Source organism: Pseudophryne corroboree, chromosome 1, assembly GCF_028390025.1.
Source record: "Pseudophryne corroboree isolate aPseCor3 chromosome 1, aPseCor3.hap2, whole genome shotgun sequence".
In the NCBI taxonomy this organism is placed as follows: domain Eukaryota; kingdom Metazoa; phylum Chordata; class Amphibia; order Anura; family Myobatrachidae; genus Pseudophryne; species Pseudophryne corroboree.
This window is the reverse complement of record NC_086444.1, coordinates 240,909,230-240,930,543: the sequence shown is the minus strand read 5'-3', so window position 1 is coordinate 240,930,543 and position 21,314 is coordinate 240,909,230. Positions and strand designations below refer to the sequence as shown.

Here is a 21,314-nt window from a genome sequence, read left to right as displayed (position 1 = left end):
GCACAATAGTCACTATCAATCACAACATTTCTAATATCACTAAAGGAATGCTAAACTGTCCAGGTCACACCAAATAATTTTGCTTATATTGTTTATAAACTGTTATCATGCAGTTGTGAAATAAAAAAAATTCTGTATCTAGAGTAATTAGGCAATGTGATCTCGTTCTTCTAGGACAGACATATCATGCACAGTTACAGTATTCTGGGAATTACTAAGTATTGGATTGTGTACAACTGGCCAAGATTTAAATACAAATTTGTGGGACCCAGGATAGCAGACGCTTGATCAAACAGAAATTATATATACTTAACAACACGTCCCTGAGGTATGTAGATGCACTAGATCTCGACACTGCAACGTGGGTAACCTCCTTATACGAAAGGCTCTCCTCTCAGCAGATGTTGACATAAAAAAATAATGATGTATATACTGTATGTATAATAAAGTTTTGATAATAGACAAGTCTCTCTTAATGCTGTACACATTCATACGGAGAAGACAATATTTGTCCACCGAAGAGGCGTACCCCAACTCACTTTCCAAACGATAGGTTTAAACCTATAAAAGTATATTTTATCCACCACTGTGTCAGAAAGCATCAATTTTGGTGATGAACCCTCTTTACCAGAAGAATAAGCGTACCTCACTCACAAAAAAGAGGTCATAAAGGTTTCTTTTATACTGTAGTAGATGGATATAAGGCGTATATAGATGATGATATAGATGATGATAACTACTTACACGGTTGATCTTCAAAAGAAACCCAGATGCGTCTGAATATAACCTTTTTTCCGTGAGTAGGGTACGCCTTATAGCCTTATATGCTGTTCCTGATACAAGGGTATGTTTGTATAAGGGAAAGAAACCCGAGGCAATGTTTCCCCCCTCTAATGAACTGAACGCTCTTTGTGAAAAGGCTTGGGAATCGCCTGATAAAAGATGGCAGATTCCAAGAGAATTTTTATGGCATATCCTTTCCCCTCTGACGACAGGGAAAAGTGGAAGTCATCTCCCAATGTGGACAAGGCTCTGTCCCGGCTGTCCAAGAAGGTGGCGCTCCCGTCTCCTGACACTGCTGCCCTTAAAGACCCTGCGGATCGTAAGCAGGAAACGACATTAAAGGCTATTTTTGTCACTACGGGTGCACTCCTCAGACCTGCCGTGGCGTCGGCTTGGGTGAGTAGTGCTATTGCTAAGTGGGCTGATAATTTGGCATCTGACATGGATACTCTGGATAGGGATAACATTCTTTTGACTCTCGGTTATATCAGGAACGCTGCAGCTTACCTAAAGGATGCGGCGAGGGATATTGGGATCAAGGGCCAATGCCATGGCAGTCTCGGCCAGAAGAGCGCTGTGGATTCATCAATGGAATGCTGATGCCGACTCCAAGAAAGCTATGGAAGCTCTCCCTTATAAAGGTAGTGTCTTGTTTGGTGACGGCCTCGCTGACCTGGTGTCTACCGCTACAGCGGGTAAGTCATCTTTTCTTCCTTATGTTCCAGCACAACAGAAAAAGGCACCCCATTATCAGATGCAGTCCTTTCGGCCTAATAAATACAAAAAAGGAAGAGGCTCGTCCTTCCTTGCGTCAAAAGGCAGAGGAAGGGGAAAAAGGTCACCTGCTGTGTCAGGCTCCCAGGACCAAAAGTCCTCCCCAGCCTCTGCCAAGTCCACCGCATGACGCTGGGGCTCCCCTACGGGAGTCCGTACCGGTGGGGGCGCGTCTCTGACTCTTCAGTCAGGTCTGGTTTCACTCGGGCCTAGATCCTTGGGTGTTAGACATAGTGTCCCAAGGGTACAAACTGGAGTTTCAGGAGGTGCCCCCCCACCGATTTTTCAAATCAGCCTTGCCAGTTTCTATCCCAGAAAGGGGAGTAGTGAGTGCTGCGATACAAAAGCTGTGTCTCCAGAGTATCATTGTCCCGGTACCCCTGTCCCAACGGGGAGAAGGGTTTAATTCAAGCCTCTTTGTCGTGCCAAAGCCGGACGGCTCGGTCAGACCGATCCTGAACTTAAAATCCCTCAATCTGTATTTAAAAACTTTCAAGTTCAAGATGGAATCTCTTCGAGCAGTGATCTCCAGTCTAAAAGGGGGGGATTTTATGGCGTCAGTTGACATAAAAGATGCCTACTTACACGTCCCGATATATCCTCCACATCAGGCTTTCCTGAGATTTGCGGTGCAGGATTATCATTACCAATTTCAGACGTTGCCGTTTTGCCCCGAGGGTCTTCACCAAAGTGATGGCGGAAATTATGGTACTCCTACGCAAGCAGGGTGTCACAATTATCCCGTACTTGGACGATCTCCTGATAAAGGCGAGATCGAAGGAGCAGTTGCTAAGAAATGTGGAACTCTCCCTGACGGTTCTGCAACATCATGGTTGGATTCTAAAATTGCCAAAGTCTGATCCCGACAACTCGGCTGCCCTTCTTGGGCATGATCCTAGACACGGAACTGCAGAGAGTGTTTCTTCTGGCTGAAAAAGCTCTGGAAATCCAATGCATGGTCAAGGAGATTCTGAAACCGGCAAGAGTGTCGATTCATCAATGCACTCGAGTGCTAGGGAAGATGGTTGCGGCCTACGAAGCCATTCCGTTTGGCAGGTTTCATGCCCGGGTGTTTCAGTGGGACCTGCTGGACAAATGGTCCGGGTCTCACCTGACGTGCACCGGAAAATAAGTCTATCTTCCAGGACCAGAATTTCTCTTCTGTGGTGGCTGCAAAGTTCTAACCTTCTAGAGGGACGCAGGTTCGGGATCCAGGATTGGGTCCTGCTGACCACGGATGCAAGTCTCCGAGGCTGGGGAGCAGTCACTCAAGGGAGAAGTTTCCAGGGAAAATGGTCAAGCCAGAAAACTTGTCTCCACATAAACGTTCTGGAGTTAAGAGCCATTTATAACGGCGTCCTTCTTCGAGGTCTACCTGTCCTGATTCAGTCGGACAACGTAACAGCGGTGGCATACGTAAACCGCCAGGGCAGAACAAAGAGCAGAGCGGCGATGGCCACAAAAGTTCTCCGCTGGGCGGAAAAACACGTCAGCAGTCTTCCTTCCGGGCGTGGACAACTGGGAAGCAGTCTTCCTCAGCAGACACGATCTCCATCCAGGAGAGTGGGCCCTTCATCAAGAGGTATTTGCAGAAGTGACAAGGCGTTGGGGAATTCCTCAAATAGACATGATGGCGTCTCGCCTCAACAAGAAGCTTCCGAGGTATTGTTCCAGGTCGAGGGACCCCCAAGCAAGTGCAGTGGACACCCTGGTAACTCCATGGGTGTTTCAGTCGGTGTGTGTGTTCCCTCCACTTCCTCTCATTCCAAAAGTGTTGAGGATCATAAGACGAACAAGGGTTCAGGCGGTACTCGTCGTTCCAGATTGGCCAGATTGGAGGGCCTGGTATCCCAATCTTCAGGAATTGCTCATAGAAGATCATTGGGCGCTTCCTCTCAGAGAGGACCTGTTACTGCAGGGGCCATGCATATTTCAAGACTTACCGCGGCTGCGTTTGACGGCGTGGAGGTTGAACACCAAATCCTAGCTCGAAAGGGTATTCCCGGGGAAGTCATCCCCACTCTCCTTAAGGCTAGAAAGGAGGTCACGGCGAAGCACTATCACCGTATTTGGAGAAAATATGTGTTGTGATGTGAAGCCAAGAAGGCTCCTACGGAGTAGTTTCAGCTGGGTCGTTTCCTCCATTTTTTGCAGGCAGGCGTGGATGCAGGCCTGAAAATGAGTTCCATCAAAGTGCAGATTTCGGCTTTATCTATTTTCTTTCAAAAAGAATTGGCCGCCCTTCCTGAAGTTCAGACGTTCGTGAAGGGAGTGCTGCATATCCATCCTCCGTTTGTGCCACCCGTGGCACCGTGGTGTTACAATTTCTTATGTCTCACTGGTTTGAACCTTTGCGAAAGGTTGAGTTGAAATTTCTTACTTGGAAAGTGGTCATGCTTTTGGCCTTGGCGTCCGCCAGACGGGTTTCGGAATTGGCGGCTTTGTCTCACAAGAGCTCATATTTGGTTTTCCATGTGGATAGAGCGGAATTGCGGACTCGTGAACAATTTCTGCCGAAGGTGGTTTCTTCGTTTCACATAAATCAACCTATTGTGGTCCCTGTGGCTACGGATACCGTGCCGGTGCCAAAATCTCTCAATGTCGTAAGAGCTTTGAAAATTTATGTAGCCAGAACGGCTCTTGTTAAGAGAACGGAGGCTCTGTTTGTCCTCTACGCTTCCAACAAGATTGGAAATCCTGCTTCCAAGCAGACTATTGCACGCTGGATTTGTAATACGATTCAGCATGCTCATTCTACGGCTGGATTGCCGTTGCCGAAGTCAGTGAAGGCCCATTCTACCAGGAAGGTGGGCTCCTCTTGGGCGGCTGCCCGAGGGGTCTCGGCACTTCAACTTTGCCGAGCGGCTACGTGGTCAGGTTCAAACACTTTTGCTAAGTTCTACAAGTTTGATACCCTGGCTGATGAGGACCTCATGTTTGCTCAATCGGTGCTGCAGAGTCGTCCGCACTCTCCTGCCCGGTCTGGAGCTTTGGTATAGAACCCTTGGTCCTTCTGGAGTCCCCAGCATCCTCTAGTCCGTAGAGGATGCTGGGCGCCCATCCCAGTGCGGACTGTTACTTGCAGTTGTATTGTTAGTTGCGGTTTTCGGTTACACAAAGGTTGTGTATCGGTTATGTTCAGCTTGTTGCTGTTTTTCGTTCATACTGTTGTCTGGTATTCCTGCTAATCCAGTTGTACGGTATGTTTGTGGTGTGAGCTGGTATGTATCTCACCCTTAGTGTAACAAAAATCCTTTTCCTCGAAATGTCCGTCTCCCTGGGCACAGTTCCTATAACTGAGGTCTGGAGGAGGGGCATAGAGGGAGGAGCCAGTTCACACCCATTCAAAGTCTTATAGTGTGCCCATGTCTCCTGAGGATCCCGTCTATACCCCATGGTCCTTTTGGAGTCCCCAGCATCCTCTACGGACTAGGAGAAAGGGATTTACCGGTAGGTATTAAAATCCTATTTTCTGTTTGATCAAGCGCCTGCTATCCTGGGTCCCACAAATTTTTATTTAAATCTGTACAATAATTTTAACTTGTGGTGAGTTTCCATTGTGGTGAATCAGCTTGCGGGCTGCTTTTAGTGCGCCATCTACCAGGGATTCACAAACCACCATTTATATTTCTGGCCACAGATTTATTTTTCAGATTGCAAAATAAGAACAAACCCCAATAAAAAAAACCCCACTAAACTCTCTGAGCCTATATAAACTGTAATCAGAGTATCTAACTAGTAAGCTGTGAACCTGTCACACAGCAAAACTCAGAACTTTATGATACAATTTCCACTTCCTCTTCTGGGACTGCATCATGTGCTACATCACTAAGGTAAGAACATTGGGTCCTGATTCTGAGCTGGAAGCAGGGGCAACATCAGATGCAGTGGAGACATTTTTTCTTCTCTGCGTGCGTCTAGGTCGTACTGCGCATGTATCCAGATAGCATGCACCCAGAGGCGGAGCAGCGATTAAAGTACACGGGACACGCACAGTCTCAGAAATGTTTTGAAAATGTATTAGATGTTCCTGGGCTTTGACAGGTGTTTTAGCACACACACGGAGATGGTACATCTAATGGGCGTGTTATGTGGGTGTTACAGGCGTGTCGCTGAAAGATGTTGCTTACACAGACGCCCAACCGCTCACACAGGGGACCATACTCGGATGGAGAAACTGCTACCGCCATAGGGCTGCTGAAAGTTTGGATGGTGTGACAGGGGCAAAGGCAGGATTTTTAAAGGGGGCTTTCCATATGCTTGATGACGTGTTGTCTCCCAAGTCCTGTGTCACCCCATCCTCCCTGTGTTCTGTCCCAGTTACTGTCACCCCCCTCTGTATTCCGTCACTGTGTCACACCTCTCTTCTGTCTCCTGTCCCAATCACTGCGTCACCCCCCTGTGTTCTGCCCCAGTCACTTTGTCATCCCCACTGTGATCTATCCCACACAGTGTCACACTCCCCCCTCCTCCGTGTTCTGTCCCAGTCACTGGGTCACCCCCGTGTTCTGTTACTGTCACCACCCCTCTCTGTGTTCTGTCATTGTGTCACACTTCTTCTCAGTGTCCTGTCCTAATCACTGTGCCACCCCGACTCTATGCTCTGTCAGTGTCACACACTCCCCCCCCCCCCGTGTTCTGTCCCAGTTACTGTGTCACCCCCCCCCCCTCTGGGATCTGTCCCAGTCAGTGGCACACACTCCCCCACCCTCACCATGTGTCCTGTGCCAGTCACTGGGTCACACCCCCCTGTGCTCTGTCCCAGTCACTGGGTCAATCCCCCCCGCCTCCCCCCCCCCCCCCCGTGTTCTATCCCAGTCAGTGTCACGCATCCCCCCACCCTCACCCTGTGTCCTCTCCCAGACACTGTGCCCCCTCCCCCTGGATTCCCTGCAGCCAGTTCAATGCACTTTCACTACTGACCTTCAGCGCAGCAGCAGCATATGTAGCAGCTCCATCTGCTTGTGTGGAGCATTATGGTCTCCTACCGACGTGCTCCTGCTAGTGTGCGGGTACCGCTGTCTCACCCCTTCCCCGCCATGTGACTCTGGGCAGTCTGCCTCTCAGGATCCATGCGGTAGCGATGCCCGGCAAACTGCTTCCTTCCTCTCCCAACTACGCTTCTGCCTGGTCCTCCCACTCCGCCCACACACTCACATGCAGAGCTCCGGTATACAGGGGGGTTCGACGGACCGACAGGGCTGCGGCGATGGGGTGGGACAGACAGTGATGCAGCTGCCGCTATGAATAGGAGCAGCCAGTCACCACTCAGGAACGTCTAATACATTTTCAATGCACTGGTCTATATCTAAATAATTACCACTTACTGTATATGTTCTGATACAAAGACAGTTACAGCCCATGTGCTCTGACATGTAGTTACAGCACATGTGCTCTCACATGTAGTTACATCCCATGTGCCCTCACATGTAGTTACAGCCAGCAGCAGGGCTGCAGCGCCGAACATATAGTGCTGGGGAACCGCTTAGCACATATAAAAATACATGTTCTGATGTATAAACAGAAAAATATACCAATAAAGAAAAATATGTTATCCTGGCGCCAACAGCAATATAATCTCAATAGACAATTGTGAAAATTGCTGCCGCTTTTGAGAGTATTGTCAATTATCTCAAACAAACTCATGAAAACAGAAAAGTAGGTGGCGCGGCAGACAAAAGTACAATAAGCAATATATATCAAATATCTTATTTATTAAAAAGCATATATATATATATATATATATATATGTCAATTTAGATATCAAAATACCATTACATAAAATCTGAGAGCGCTCCCGGGAATGTATGTAAAACAAAAAATATGAGTTGCAGATTGCATATATATTATATTTAATAAAAAGCCTTTATAAAAAAGTTTTATGTCTAATAGATAGACCAAATCTCAACCACTGCGCAGTTCAAAGTCACACAATAGTAATTACCGCACTACGGAGATTCCTGCTAATCAATGCTGCTCTGTCCTAGATATGTTTGTGAACTATACTTGCCGCTGAGAAATCTCAATATCAGTGCAGTGGGAATGCTGTTCCTGTCTGTGATCAGGCGAATCTGCAGCTTGTGCAAAGGAATGCATGGAAACTCAGTGGGGAATTTGATAAATAATGTTGTAACAGGGCCGTGATTCAGGATGTCAGTCACTGTAGCTAAAATGATATCAAGGCACTGGATAACAGCCAATCAGTTTGCAGTGGTCACATTAGTCACAGGAACCCAGCCAAGGTCACAGACAGTCCTGTAGATAAGGGTACAGTGTGTATGCACAGTGTAAAGCCAGGCTTTTTAATAAATAAGATATTTGATATTTATTGGTTATTGTGCCGTGCCATCTTTTCTCTTTTCCTATGTTCTGATGTATGTAATATATGTGCTGGCTTGTTCCCACAGGGATCGGCAGCGCTGTATGCTTCAGGCGCCATGCGGCACCTGGTACTCAGCATAAGGCATCACACTTCTTCTAAGTCCACCCCCAGACTCCTGTAAAACTAGCCAATGGGAGTCCGGGGACGGACTTAGAAGGAAGAGATGGGTGAAAGAGAATAAGCATGGCTTTGTGCCCTGACTTCCATCTATATTTCTCATACGTCCTAGAGGATGCTGGGGACTCCAACAGGACCATGGGGTATAGACGGATCCGCAGCTTGGGCACACTATAAAGACATAATCTGGGTGTGAACTGGCTCCTCCCTCTATGCCCCTCCTCCAGACCTCAGTTAGACTTTGTGCCCAGGAGTAATGGGTCACACACTAGGGGAGCTCTACTGAGTTTCTCTGAAAGACTTTTGTTAGGTTTTTTATTTTCAGGGAGACCTGCTGGCTACAGGCTCCCTGCAGCGTGGGAGTGAGGGGAGAGAAGCAGGACCTACTTCTTCTTAGTTTAAAGGCTCTGCTTCTCGGCTACTGGACACCATTAGCTCCAGAGGGTTCGATCACTTGGTGCGCCTAGCTGCTTGTTCCCGGAGCCGCGCCGTCAATCCCCTCACAAAAGCCGGAAGAAAGAAGCCGGGTGAGTATTGGAAGAAAAGAAGACTTCAGTGACGGCAGAAGACTTCAGTAATGGAGGTAACAGCAGCGGTAGCGCTGCGCTCCATGCTCCCACACACCAACGTCTCTGGCAGGGTGCAGGGCGCTGGGGGGGAGCGCCCTGGGGGGCATGTTGCTGAGGGTCTACAAGGTTGGCAGGGGACATATTTAGGTGCCTGGGCACAGCGTATGTTCACCCCGCCAGGGTGCCGCAGGGGGGAGAGACAGCGGGAACGCTGCGCTCCCTGCTCCCACATGTACCATCCCCTGCAGGGCGCTGGGGGGGGGAGCGCCCTGGGCGACATATAGAGATACAGGTATTTGGGGATGCCCTGTCGGCATCAACGGTATTTCCTGGATAAAAAAAAGAAAAAAAAGAAAAGGAATTGTCAGGCTGTTATTGCCTTGTACCTATATATATATTTTTAATGGTATAGGTGGGGGGAGTGTTATCAGATTTGTATTTGTATCCTTCCCTCGGACTCCTCGGGGTTCCGTGATTATTATTTGCCCGCTTATTCTTCATTTTCTGTCGACATTTACTATGTTTCTGTCGACCTTAACGTTCCTGGTAGATCCACATCGGGGGCAGGTCAGTACATGGTCTTACACATTCACAACACATTACCGTCACTAGAGTCCTGACAGGTCTGGATGATCCACTTGCGTATAGGTTATATCTATATGTGTATATATGTAGATATAGGTTTATATATGCATGGTTAGGATTTATGTGTTTTATTGTGTATTACCTGATGTATATCCATGAATCCTAAAAATAAGAATTTACTCACCGGTAATTCTATTTCTCGTAGTCCATAGTGGATGCTGGGGACTCCGTAAGGACCATGGGGAATAGACGGGCTCCGCAGGAGACTGGGCACTCTAAAGAAAGATTTAGTACTATCTGGTGTGCACTGGCTCCTCGCTCTATGCCCCTCCTCCAGACCTCAGTTAAGGAAACTGTGCCCGGAAGAGCTGACATTACATGGAAAGGATTTTGGAATCCAGGGTAAGACTCATACCAGCCACACCAATCACACTGTACAACTTGTGATAAACTTACCCAGTTAACAGTATGAACAACAACTGAGCATCACTCAACCGATGCTACATAACCATAACCCTTTGTTAAGCAATAACTATATACACGTATTGCAGAAAGTCCGCACTTGGGACGGGCGCCCAGCATCCACTACGGACTACGAGAAATAGAATTACCGGTGAGTAAATTCTTATTTTCTCTAACGTCCTAGTGGATGCTGGGGACTCCGTAAGGACCATGGGGATTATACCAAAGCTCCCAAACGGGCGGGAGAGTGCGGATGACTCTGCAGCACCGAATGGGCAAACACCAGGTCCTCCTCAGCCAGGGTATTAAACTTGTAGAATTTTGCAAATGTGTTTGAATCCGACCAAGTAGCAGCTCGGCAAAGCTGTAATGCCGAGACCCCTCGGGCAGCCACCCAAGAAGAGCCCACCTTCCTTGTGGAATGGGCTTTCACTGATTTTGGATGCGGCAATCCAGCCGCAGAATGAGCCTGCTGAATCGTGTTACAGATCCAGGGAGCAATGGTTTGTTTTGAAGCAGGAGCACCCAGCTTGTTGGATGCATACAGGATAAACAGCGAGTCAGTTTTCCTGACTCCAGCCGTCCTGGCAACATAGATCTTCAAAGCCCTGACTACATCAAGCAACTTGGAATCCTCCAAGTCACGAGTAGCCGCAGGCACCACAATGGGTTGGTTCAAATGAAAAGATGACACCACCTTTGGCAGAAACTGCGGACGAGTCCGCAATTCTGCCCTATCCATATGGAAAACCAGATAGGGGCTTTTACATGACAAAGCCGCCAATTCCCGCACACGCCTAGCTGAGGCTAAGGCCAACAGCATGACCACTTTCCACGTGAGATACTTTAGCTCCACTGTCTTAAGTGGCTCAAACCAGTGGGATTTCAGGAAACCCAAGACAACGTTAAGATCCCAAGGTGCCACTGGTGGCACAAAAGGAGGCTGAATATGCAGCACTCCCTTAACAAACGTCTGAACCTCAGGCAGTGAAGCCAGTTCTTTTTGAAAGAAAATGGATAGGGCCGAAATCTGGACCTTTATGGACCCTAATTTTAGGCCCATAGTCACACCTGACTGTAGGAAGTGCAGGAATCGACCCAGCTGGAATTCCTCTGTAGGGGCCTTCCTGGCCTCACACCTAGCAACATATTTTCGCCATATACGGTGATAATGTTTTGCTGTCACGTCCTTCCTAGCCTTTATCAGCGTAGGAATAACTGCATCCGGAATGCCCTTTTCTGCTAGGATCCGGCGTTCAACCGCCATGCCATCAAACGCAGCCGCGGTAAGTCTTGGAACAGACAGGGCCCCTGTTGCAACAGGTCCTGTCTGAGAGGCAGAGGCCATGGGTCCTCTGTGAGCATTTCTTGCAGTTTCCGGGTACCAAGTCCTTCTTGGCCAATCCGGAACAATGAGTATTGTTCTCACTCCTCTTTTTCTTACGATTCTCAGTACCCTGGGTATGAGAGGAAGAGGAGGAAACACATAGACCGACTGGAATACCCACGGTGTCACCAGTGCGTCCACAGCTATCGCCTGAGGGTCCCTTGACCTGGCGCAATACCTCTTTAATTTTTTGTTGAGGCGGGACGCCATCATGTCCACCAGTGGCAGTTCCCATCGATTTACAATCTGCGTGAAGACTTCTTGATGAAGTCCCCACTCTCCCGGGTGGAGGTCGTGTCTGCTGAGGAAGTCTGCTTCCCAGTTGTCCACTCCCGGAATGAACACTGCTGACAGTGCTTGCACGTGATTCTCCGCCCAAGGAAGAATCCTGGTGGCTTCCGCCATTGCCACCCTGCTTCTTGTGCCGCCCTGGCGGTTTACATGAGCGACTGCCGTGATGTTGTCTGACTGAATCAGCACTGGTTGGTCTCGAAGCAGAGGCTCCGCTTGACTCAGGGCGTTGTATATGGCCCGTAGCTCCAGGATATTTATGTGCAGACAAGTCTCCTGACTTGACCACAGCCCTTGGAAGTTTCTTCCTTGAGTGACTGCCCCCCACCCTCGGAGGCTTGCATCCGTGGTCACCAGGACCCAGTCCTGTATGCCGAATCTGCGGCCCTCGAGGAGGTGAGCACCTTGTAGCCACCACAGAAGAGACACCCTGGCCCTGGGGGACAGGGTGATCATCCGATGCATCTGAAGATGCGATCCGGACCACTTGTCCAGCAGATCCCACTGAAAGATCCTCGCATGGAACCTGCCGAAGGGAATGGCTTCGTATGACGCCACCATCTTTCCCAGGACTCGTGTGCAGTGATGCACCGACACCTGTTTTGGCTTTAGGAGGTCTCTGACCAGAGTCACGAGCTCCTGAGCCTTTTCCTCCGGGAGAAACACCTTCTTCTGGTCTGTGTCCAGAATCATGCCCAGGAAGGGCAGACGCGTCGCAGGAATCAGCTGCGACTTTGGAATGTTCAGAATCCAGCCGTGCTGACGCAACACTTCCTGAGAGTGTGCTACGCTGATCAGCAACTGCTCCCTGGACCTCGCCTTTATGAGGAGATCGTCCAAGTATGGGATAATTGTAACCCCTTGCTTTCGAAGGAGCACCATCATTTCCGCCATCACCTTGGTAAAAACTCTCGGTGCCGTGGACAGGCCAAACGGCAACGTCTGGAATTGGTAATGACAGTCCCGTACCACAAACCTGAGGTACTCCTGATGAGGCGGATAAATGGGGACATGCAAGTAAGCATCCTTGATGTCCAGAGACACCATAAAATCCCCCTCTTCCAGGCTTGCAATGACCGCTCTGAGCGATTCCATTTTGAACTTGAATTTCTTCAGATAAATGTTCAGGGATTTTAAATTTAAAATGGATCTGACCGAACGTCCGGTTTCGGTACCACAAACATAGTGGAATAGTAGCCCCTTTCCCGTTGAAGGGGGGGAACCTCTACCACCACCTGCTGGAGAAAAAGTTTGTGAATTGCCGCCAACACTATCTCTCTTTCCATGGGGGAAGTTGGTAAGGCCGATTTTAGGTAACGGTGAGGGGGCGTCACCTCGAATTCCAGCTTGTATCCCTGAGACACAATTTGTATAGCCCAAGGATCCACCTGTGAGCGAACCCACTGGTGGCTGAAATGTCGGAGACGCGCCCCCACGGCTCCTGGCTCCGCCTGTGGAGCCCCAGCGTCATGCGGTGGATTTAGTGGAAGCCGGGGAAGACTTTTGTTCCTGGGAACTAGCTGCATGGTGCAGCTTTTTTCCTCTACCCCTGCCTCTGGCAAGAAAGGACGCACCTCTGACCTTCTTGCTCTTCTGAGAACGAAAGGACTGCATTTTGTAATACGGTGCTTTCTTAGGCTGTGGAGGGACATAAGGCAAGAAATTTGACTTCCCAGCCGTAGCTGTGGAAACAAGGTCCGAGAGACCGTCCCCAAACAATTCCTCACCCTTATAAGGTAAAACCTCCATGTGTTTTTTAGAGTCGGTATTCCCTGTCCATTGCCGAGTCCATAAGACCCTTCTGGCAGAAATGGACATTGCGTTTACTCTAGAGCCCAGCAGGCAAATGTCCCTCTGGGCATCCCGCATATATAGGACCTCGTCCTTGATATGTGCCAGGGTCAGTAGAACAGTGTCCCTGTCCAGGGTATCTATCTCCTCAGACAGAGTATCCGTCCATGCAGCTACCGCACTACACATCCAGGCCGAAGCAATTGCTGGCCTCAGCAGTGTGCCAGAATGTGTATAAACAGACTTCAGGATAGCTTCCTGCTTTCTATCCGCAGGATCCTTTAGGGCGGCCGTATCCTGAGACGGCAGGGCCACCTTCTTAGACAAGCGTGTCAACGCCTTGTCTATGTCAGGGACAGGATTTTCCTCAGAAATGGGTAATACATCCTTCATTGCTACAATCATGTAGCGGATGGCTTTAGTCATTTTAGGCTGCAACTTTGCCTTATCGTCATCGACACTGGAGTCAGATTCCGTGTCGACATCTGTGTCAACTATCTGGGATAGTGTGCGCTTTTGAGACCCTGACGGCCTCTGCGCTGTAGGATCAGGCATGGGTTGAGACCCTGACTGTCCCAAGGTTACAGTTTTATCCAATCTGTTATGCAAGGAGTTTACATTATCATTTAACACCTTCCACATATCCATCCAATCAGGTGTCGGCACCGTCGGTGGCGACACCACACTCAGCTGCACTTGTTCTGCCTCCACGTATCCTACCTCATCAAACATGTCGACACAGGCGTACCGACACACAGCACACACACAGGGAATGCTCTGACTGAGGACGGGACCCCACAAAGGCTTTTGGGGAGACAGAGAGAGAGTATGCCAGCACACACCCCAGCGCTATATAACCCAGGGATTACACTGTACCTTAGTGTTTACCCCGTAGCTGCTGTTAAATATATATCTGCGCCTAAATTTATGTGCCCCCCCTCTCTTTTTAACCCTCTATTGCACCTGTATACTGCAGGGGAGAGCCTGGGGAGCGTCCTTCCAGCAGAGCTGTGAAGAGAAAATGGCGCTGGTGTGCTGAGGAAGAAGGCCCCGCCCCCTCAGCGGCGGGCTTCTGTCCCGCTTTAATGTGTAAAAAATGGCGAGGGCTCGGGCATATATACAGTCCCAGACTGTATATATGTCAATTTTTGCCAAAAAGGTAATTAATTGCTGCCCAGGGCGCCTGCGCCCTGCACCCTACAGTGACCGGAGTGTGCGGTGTGCTGTGGGAGCAATGGCGCACAGCTGCAGTGCTGTGCGCTACCTTAAGTGAAGACAGGAGTCTTCAGCCGCCGATTTCGATGTCTTCATGCTGCTTCTGTACTTCTGGCTCTGCGAGGGGGGCGGCGGCGCGGCTCCAGGAACGGACGATCAAGGTTAGGTACCTGTGTTCGATCCCTCTGGAGCTAATGGTGTCCAGTAGCCTAAGAAGCGCTACCTAGCTGCCGTGAGTAGGTTTGCTTCTCTCCCCTCAGTCCCTCGTAGCAGAGAGTCTGTTGCCAGCAGAAGCTCTCTGAAAATAAAAAACCTGACAAAATACTTTCTTTTCTAGCAAGCTCAGGAGAGCCCACTAGGAGCACCCAGCTCTGGCCGGGCACAGATTCTAACTGAGGTCTGGAGGAGGGGCATAGAGGGAGGAGCCAGTGCACACCAGATAGTACTAAATCTTTCTTTAGAGTGCCCAGTCTCCTGCGGAGCCCATCTATTCCCCATGGTCCTTACGGAGTCCCCAGCATCCACTAGGACGTTAGAGAAATAATGGTATTCTTATCATGTACTGATAGCTCTGTTGATTAAGCTCTAGATGGGCCGTGACGAGTTGGTTCGATCCTCTCAAGGTGTCCAAATATTCTTCTCTTCACATCGCGGAGAGAAAACTGTGACAGTCAACTCCTGGCCGACGCAGAGCCCGGTCGCAAGGGATCATACACTGGCAGCTAAGTGAAATTTTATTTCTATACTTTGTCCTTGTTGCGCTGTATGCACTTGAGGGAGTGTTGTATTCGGGTAGGCATCTGATTGAATTACCCTACCCGGTGTGGGTAGGCTGGTCTATGTTTGTTCTACCTTATAACATTGCAGCAGGCTGCCCTGTGACAGAGGTGAACGGGAAAAAATGCGGAGGATGTCTCCGGGAGATGATGGAGGAAGGTATACAGCTGTTTGGTGACCTATGGTCAGTCAATCTCGGCGGATTCCTCTGGTAAGTCTAACTTTATGTGTTAGCCTCCTTCACAACGGTTGGTGACGCATTCTTTTGGGGGATGCGGTCGTTTTAACCGGTTCGATTCAGTCCTTTTTTCTGTTCTGTGTAGTCAGGGGAAAGTGAAAAGGTAAGAGTTCTGCAGCTTTGTTAGGTTCGCAGAAGTGGATGTAGTTTCTGTTTCCTCTACATCCACCCCTTGTCGCTGAGTCTATTGGGCTGGTCCCCGCTCCGGCGGGCACTTGTCTACTATGCTTTGGTTGGTCTGGAAATACACTGGGACCTGTGGGATATTTATAGAATCCAAAGGGGAACATTTGGAGTTACGTTGATTCCCTCTACTGTTTTTCTAATAGTTCTTGCCATTCCTTTCTGGAAGGGAAGATGGTATACAATGCCGTACAGAGGTGCGTCAGGATCAGAACATTGTCCGGTGGTCCCTGTATAAGGGTGCAAATCGTTGTTTCTTTCAGACTTTGCCTGGACACAGGGATCGGCTGTTGTTTTTTTCAAAGTTGATAATGACCGGTAAACGTTCGGGGTTTTTCCATGTGAAAAGAGATCTGCTAATCTAGGGTTGGATCGGTTTTATTGTGTTCAGTTACGTAACCGTTTGGCTGCGGCCGGAGAGGTTTTTTTTGGGTGAGAGGCTTTATTGCTGGAGTGGTTTTCAAGAGACCAGTTGAAAAGGTGGTCCGGGTCTCACCTGCGTACGCACATGAATATATCACGGTATCAATAGTGACTTTGAATTAAAATGGTTTTTGTGAAAGAAGGCAACAAAAATGCACTGAACGAGGAGTGTATTTTTATGCATTTAATTACACACTTTTATTATGTTTATTTATATAATTTTTTATGTATCTATTCATGTATTTTTATTATGTCTAGCTTTCAAGACCGGTTACAAGGTATTTGAAGCATGCTGAAAAGTTTTTAAACAAGAATGAAATGTTTTTATGAGTACTGGAAATACATATTACTAAATATTATGCTGTTATTAATACCCTTAAGTTTAAATATACTCTTGTGCTAAATTGAATGGTAATATACTGCCGTTGTTTGTAGATATCCATGGCAACATGGGATATGACGTTACGCTGTTAAACAGCCTAGACGGAGACCCCGGGGATGACGCGCATCCGGCATCGGCGTCACCTCTCCATGGCAACCGGGACACGTCCGGCATCGGCGTCACCTCTCCATGGCAACCAGGACGCATCCCCAGAGCCGCAAGGAGGAGACCGGCTACGACGCTCAACGTCACGGACCCGGAAGTGGAGGGCCGTATGTCCGGACATGACGCGGTCCCGTGGAGGATCCCGAAAGGGTGATGGACATCCATTGGAACCAATCAAGAAGGGTACCATAAATGGACAGATTTTTTGACTTTGATGGACAAGGATTTTAGCCATAGAAACAAGAGACTAAATAGGTAGATTGGCCTGTGATTGGTTAATTAGTATTTTGGAGTACTGACGGGTGTGATTGGTCAATAGGGGTTTATTAAGGACCCCAGGTATAGGAGTGAATTCATACTGCCTTGAGAAAGACCCAAAGCAGGTGTCGAAACGCGTTGGAATTTTTGGACCCCAGATTCCTGTGGACGAAGGGTGGACTGCTGTCCGGAGACCAGATTATTCATCCCAGACTGCTTACCCGGGTGGTTCGTTTGGTGAAAAATGTACATGCTTTTTTGAGAGCTAATAGTATTAGTTCTCAGAAACTCTGGTAATTGCACAGCTTTTAAACCATTCTATCTAAGGACTAAAGGGGGTTCCAGTTCCACATTGTCATGTCTTATCTGTATATGTGTATGCAATTAAAAAGTGTTATCTTGATTTTACTACACATGGTACATTTTTGTTCTCTCCACATGTGCTGACGGCCTAAGGATAGAGGACAGGAGGATTATGAGGACATTCTGCATATAAAGGAATGTATCTTACATTATTCTGATCTAACTGGTGTGGCGCCTTTTTCAGCAAATACTGATCTTTTTTTGCCCATTTATAATTCAAGTGTTTAGGAGGGACACTTTTTTGGTAATTGCAGTAAAGGGCAGCCTTTAGAGCGCAGTCATCTTTATCATTGAAATTCCTTTTTGCCCGCACATGAATATAAGCCTAACGGCCGGGACATCGCTCCTGTGGTGTCTGCTCGGTTCTCTCCTTCTAGAGTAGGGGTGGGCAAAATACGGCCCGCGGGCCGGATGCGGCCCGCAAACCGATCCTGCCTGGCCCACTGCCTCCCACCAGCGAGCAATGACAAGCGGCCCGACCAGCTGAGCTGCTTGTCATTGCTCTGCACTGCAGTACCTCCAAGCTGCCAGCGGCGCCTCTCTCCCCTGCTGCTCCTGCTGCTGCGTTGTAGCAGCCTCCTCCAGAGTCCCCAGTGACAACGGCTGTGTTCAGCCGAGAAGGGGGCGGGGCTAGGTGCCGATGAGGGGGCGGGGCTACACGGTACCTCAGGGGGCGGAGCTACACAGGACAAGAGCCAGACTGCTACAGATCCAGCCAGATCAGTAAGTTAATGGGAAAAGTAAAAGAAAGTGTGTGTGTGTGTGTGTGTGTGTGTGTGTGTGTGTGTGTGTGTGTGTGTGTGTGTGTGTGTGTGTGTGTGTGCGGGCAGTGGCGTCAGACTGTTTTTAGGTTTGGGGGAGAGATCTTTAGCTCTCGCTGTACCAACCCCTCCCGTGTTCTATCACCATGTCACCCCCATGTTCTGTCACTATGTCACCCCCCCTCCCGTGTTCTGTCACTATGTCACCCCTCCCGTGTTCTGTCACTGTGTCACCCCCCCCGTGTTCTGTCACTATGTCACCCCCCCGTGTTCTGTCACTGTGTCACCCCCCCCCGTGTTCTGTCACTGTGTCACCCCCATGTTCTGTCACTGTCACCACCCCCCGTGTTCTGTCACTGTCACCCCCCCCCGTGTTCTGTCACTATGTCACACCCCCTGTGTTCTGTCACTGTGTCACCTCCCCGTGTTCTGTCACTGTGTCACCTCCCCGTGTTCTGTCACTGTCACTTCCCCGTGTTCTGTCACTATGTCACCCCCCCCCGTGTTCTGTCACTGTGTCACCTCCCCGTGTTCTGTCACTGTGTCACCTCCCCGTGTTCTGTCACTGTGTCACCTCCCCGTGTTCTGTCACTGTGTCACCCCCCCCCCGTGTTCTGTCACTGTGTCACCTCCCCGTGTTCTGTCACACTGTCACCTCCCCGTGTTCTGTCACTGTGTCACCTCCCCGTGTTCTGTCACTGTCACCCCTCCGTGTTCTGTCACTATGTCACCCCCCCCCCCGTGTTCTGTCACTGTGTCACCTCCCCGTGTTCTGTCACTGTGTCACCTCCCCGTGTTCTGTCACTGTGTCACCTCCCCGTGTTCTGTCACTGTGTCACCTCCCCGTGTTCTGTACTGACAGGAAATGTCAAGTGGCCCCTCAGCTGAAATAATTGCCCACCCCTGTTCTAGAGGGATGAAGGTTCGGGTTCCGGGTGTAAGTCCTGGTGTCCGTGCATACAGATCTCCAAGATGGAGGAGCAGTACTTGCAAGGGACGTGTTTCCAGGGGATAGGATAGAGTTGGAAAACTTGTCTGATATAAACTTGCGTGAATTAAGAGTTAGTTTCGAGAAACATATTCTTCGTGTTCTGCCCGTGTGAGGTCTGCTCGACGTCTTGTCAGCATTGGCATAAGTGAACCGCTAGGGCGGAGCAAGGAGCAAAGCGGCAATGGAAGTAGATGCACAGTTTTTGCCGTTGGGTCGAGAGTCTGGTAACCGCTATATTATCAAGCTTTGTTCCGGAGGTGAACGACGGAGAAATAGATTTCCTCTGCTGCCGTGATCTCCATCCGGGGGGAACGATTCGATCGTCATCGAGGAGTTTCACAGTCGTGACAAGTCTTTGAGGCTTGTTGCAATTGGTTAGGTTGGCGTCTTGCTTCCAGAAGAGGCCTCCGGGTTATTGTTCCAGGTCAGGGGGACGCTTAAGCTATAGCAGTGGACAACTTCGTGACACCGTGGTCTTTAGTCGGTCTAGGTGGCCTCTCCGCTTTCATTTTGGTTTGAAGGTAATAAATATGGGATGAATGAAGGTTCAGGGGATCCTTTTGGATCCGGTCTTGACACGGAGGGGTTGCTATCCAGGTGTTCATGCTTTACTCATGAAAGATTTCTGACCTTTTTTCTTTACGTGCGGATCTGTGACAACAAGATCAGGGCGTGTTTCAAGACTTACCGTGGCTGCGTCTGACGTTGTGGCGGTGGAATGCCATATCCTAATCCGAAAGGGTGTTCCCAGTGAAGTCCTTTCCTTACTTCGTTAAGCTAGGAAAGAAGTAACGGCTGAGTTTTACCACTGTAGTGGGCGTAACTATGTGTTTTGGGTGTATCCAGGAAGGCTCTAATGGAAGTCTTTCAGCTGGGTCGTTCTTATCCATGCTTTGCAAACCGGTGTGGAGGCAAGTTTAGAGTGGGAGTGTGGCCTAATAATTTCTTTACGAAAAGTGCTTTCTTGGAAAGTGGTCATGCTCTTGGATTTAACATCCGTAAAGCGGGTGTCGGATGTAGTGGTTTTGCCCCACAGGAGCCTTGTTTGATCTTTCGTGTGGATAGAAAGGTATTGAGAACTTGTTTGGTAGTTCTGCCGTGAGTGGTTTCTGGGTTTCGCAGAATTTGGCCTATTTTGATGCCGGTGGTTACTTAGGCATTGGCTCTTTCAAATTCCCTCGATGTAGCCAGGGATTTGAATATTTAGGTCGCCATTTTGGTTACACGCTGGATCTGGATGCTATTTGCCATGTTCGTTCTACGGCTGGATTGCCGTCACCGAAGTCGGTGGAGGCCCATTATAATGGGTAGATGGGCTCTTCTTGGGCAGATGCCCGAGGAGTCTAGGCGAGTCAACTTTGCAGAGTGGATACTTGGTCGGGTTCACGCGCTTTTGCTATGCTCTGCAAGTTTGATACCCTGGTTGATAGGGACCTTTTGTTGGTTCAATAGGTGCTGCAGAGTCGTTCGCACTCTCCCGCCCGTTCTGCAGCTTTGGTATTGACCCCATGGTCCTGTTGGAGTCCCCAGCATCCTCCAGGACGTATGAGAAAATAGGATTTTGGTACTTACCGGTAAATCCTTTTCTCTTAGTCCGTAGAGGATGCTGGGCGCCCGTCCCAGTGCGTACTGTGTCTGCAGTTATTGTTTTTGGGTTATACTTTCGTGGTGTTTCTTCTCTGTCAGACTGTTGCTGATGCTGTTCAGGCCATGGCATGAGGTGTGTCATTCTTGGTTGGGTTAGCACACAGGTTGTGTTACATATTTTTTCAGCATGTGCTGGTTTTCTATTGAATGCCACGTTCTGCGGTATGGTCGTGGTGTGAGCTGGTATGACACTCACTGTGTTTAAAAATTCTTTCCTCGAAATGTCCATCTCTCCTGGGCACAGTTTCTAACTGAGGTCTGGAGGAGGGGCATAGAGGGAGGAGCCAGTTCACACCCAGTTTAAGTCTTTATAGTGTGCCCAAGCTCCTGCGGATCCATCTATACCCCATGGTCCTGTTGGAGTCCCCAGCATCCTCTATGGACTAAGAGAAAAGGATTAACCGGTAAGTACCAAAATCCTATTTTTTCTCCAGCCTCAGCATCTAGGCTAGAGTAAATTTAGTAGATATGTTTAGTGTACTGTACTGTATGCTCTCATGGAGAATATATCAAAGTGGCAGATGTAGAACTGTCCAAAACTGTGTCCCAAAATGCAGCTACAATTTGTGCTTATTGAAAAAGCTGCAGTTGTGTGTGTATATGTAATAATATACAACACCAGAGGCGGAACTACCGGCAGTGCAAGCAGTGCGTTGCACTGGGGCCCGCCTCTGTCCAGGGGCCCAAGCATGTAATGAGTCAAACTGACTCATTACATGCCGCTGTGCGCTGCGGGCAACCGCTGCCCGCAGCGCACAGCCGCCCACAGA

General features: G+C 49.1%; 1 protein-coding gene across 1 annotated transcript in view; it reads right to left on the bottom strand.

Annotated features, from left to right (window-relative positions):
* Positions 1-21,314, bottom strand: part of LVRN (laeverin) — a 273,477-nt gene that overhangs the window by 32,708 nt on the left and 219,455 nt on the right. The gene's annotated exons all lie outside the window — the stretch shown is intronic.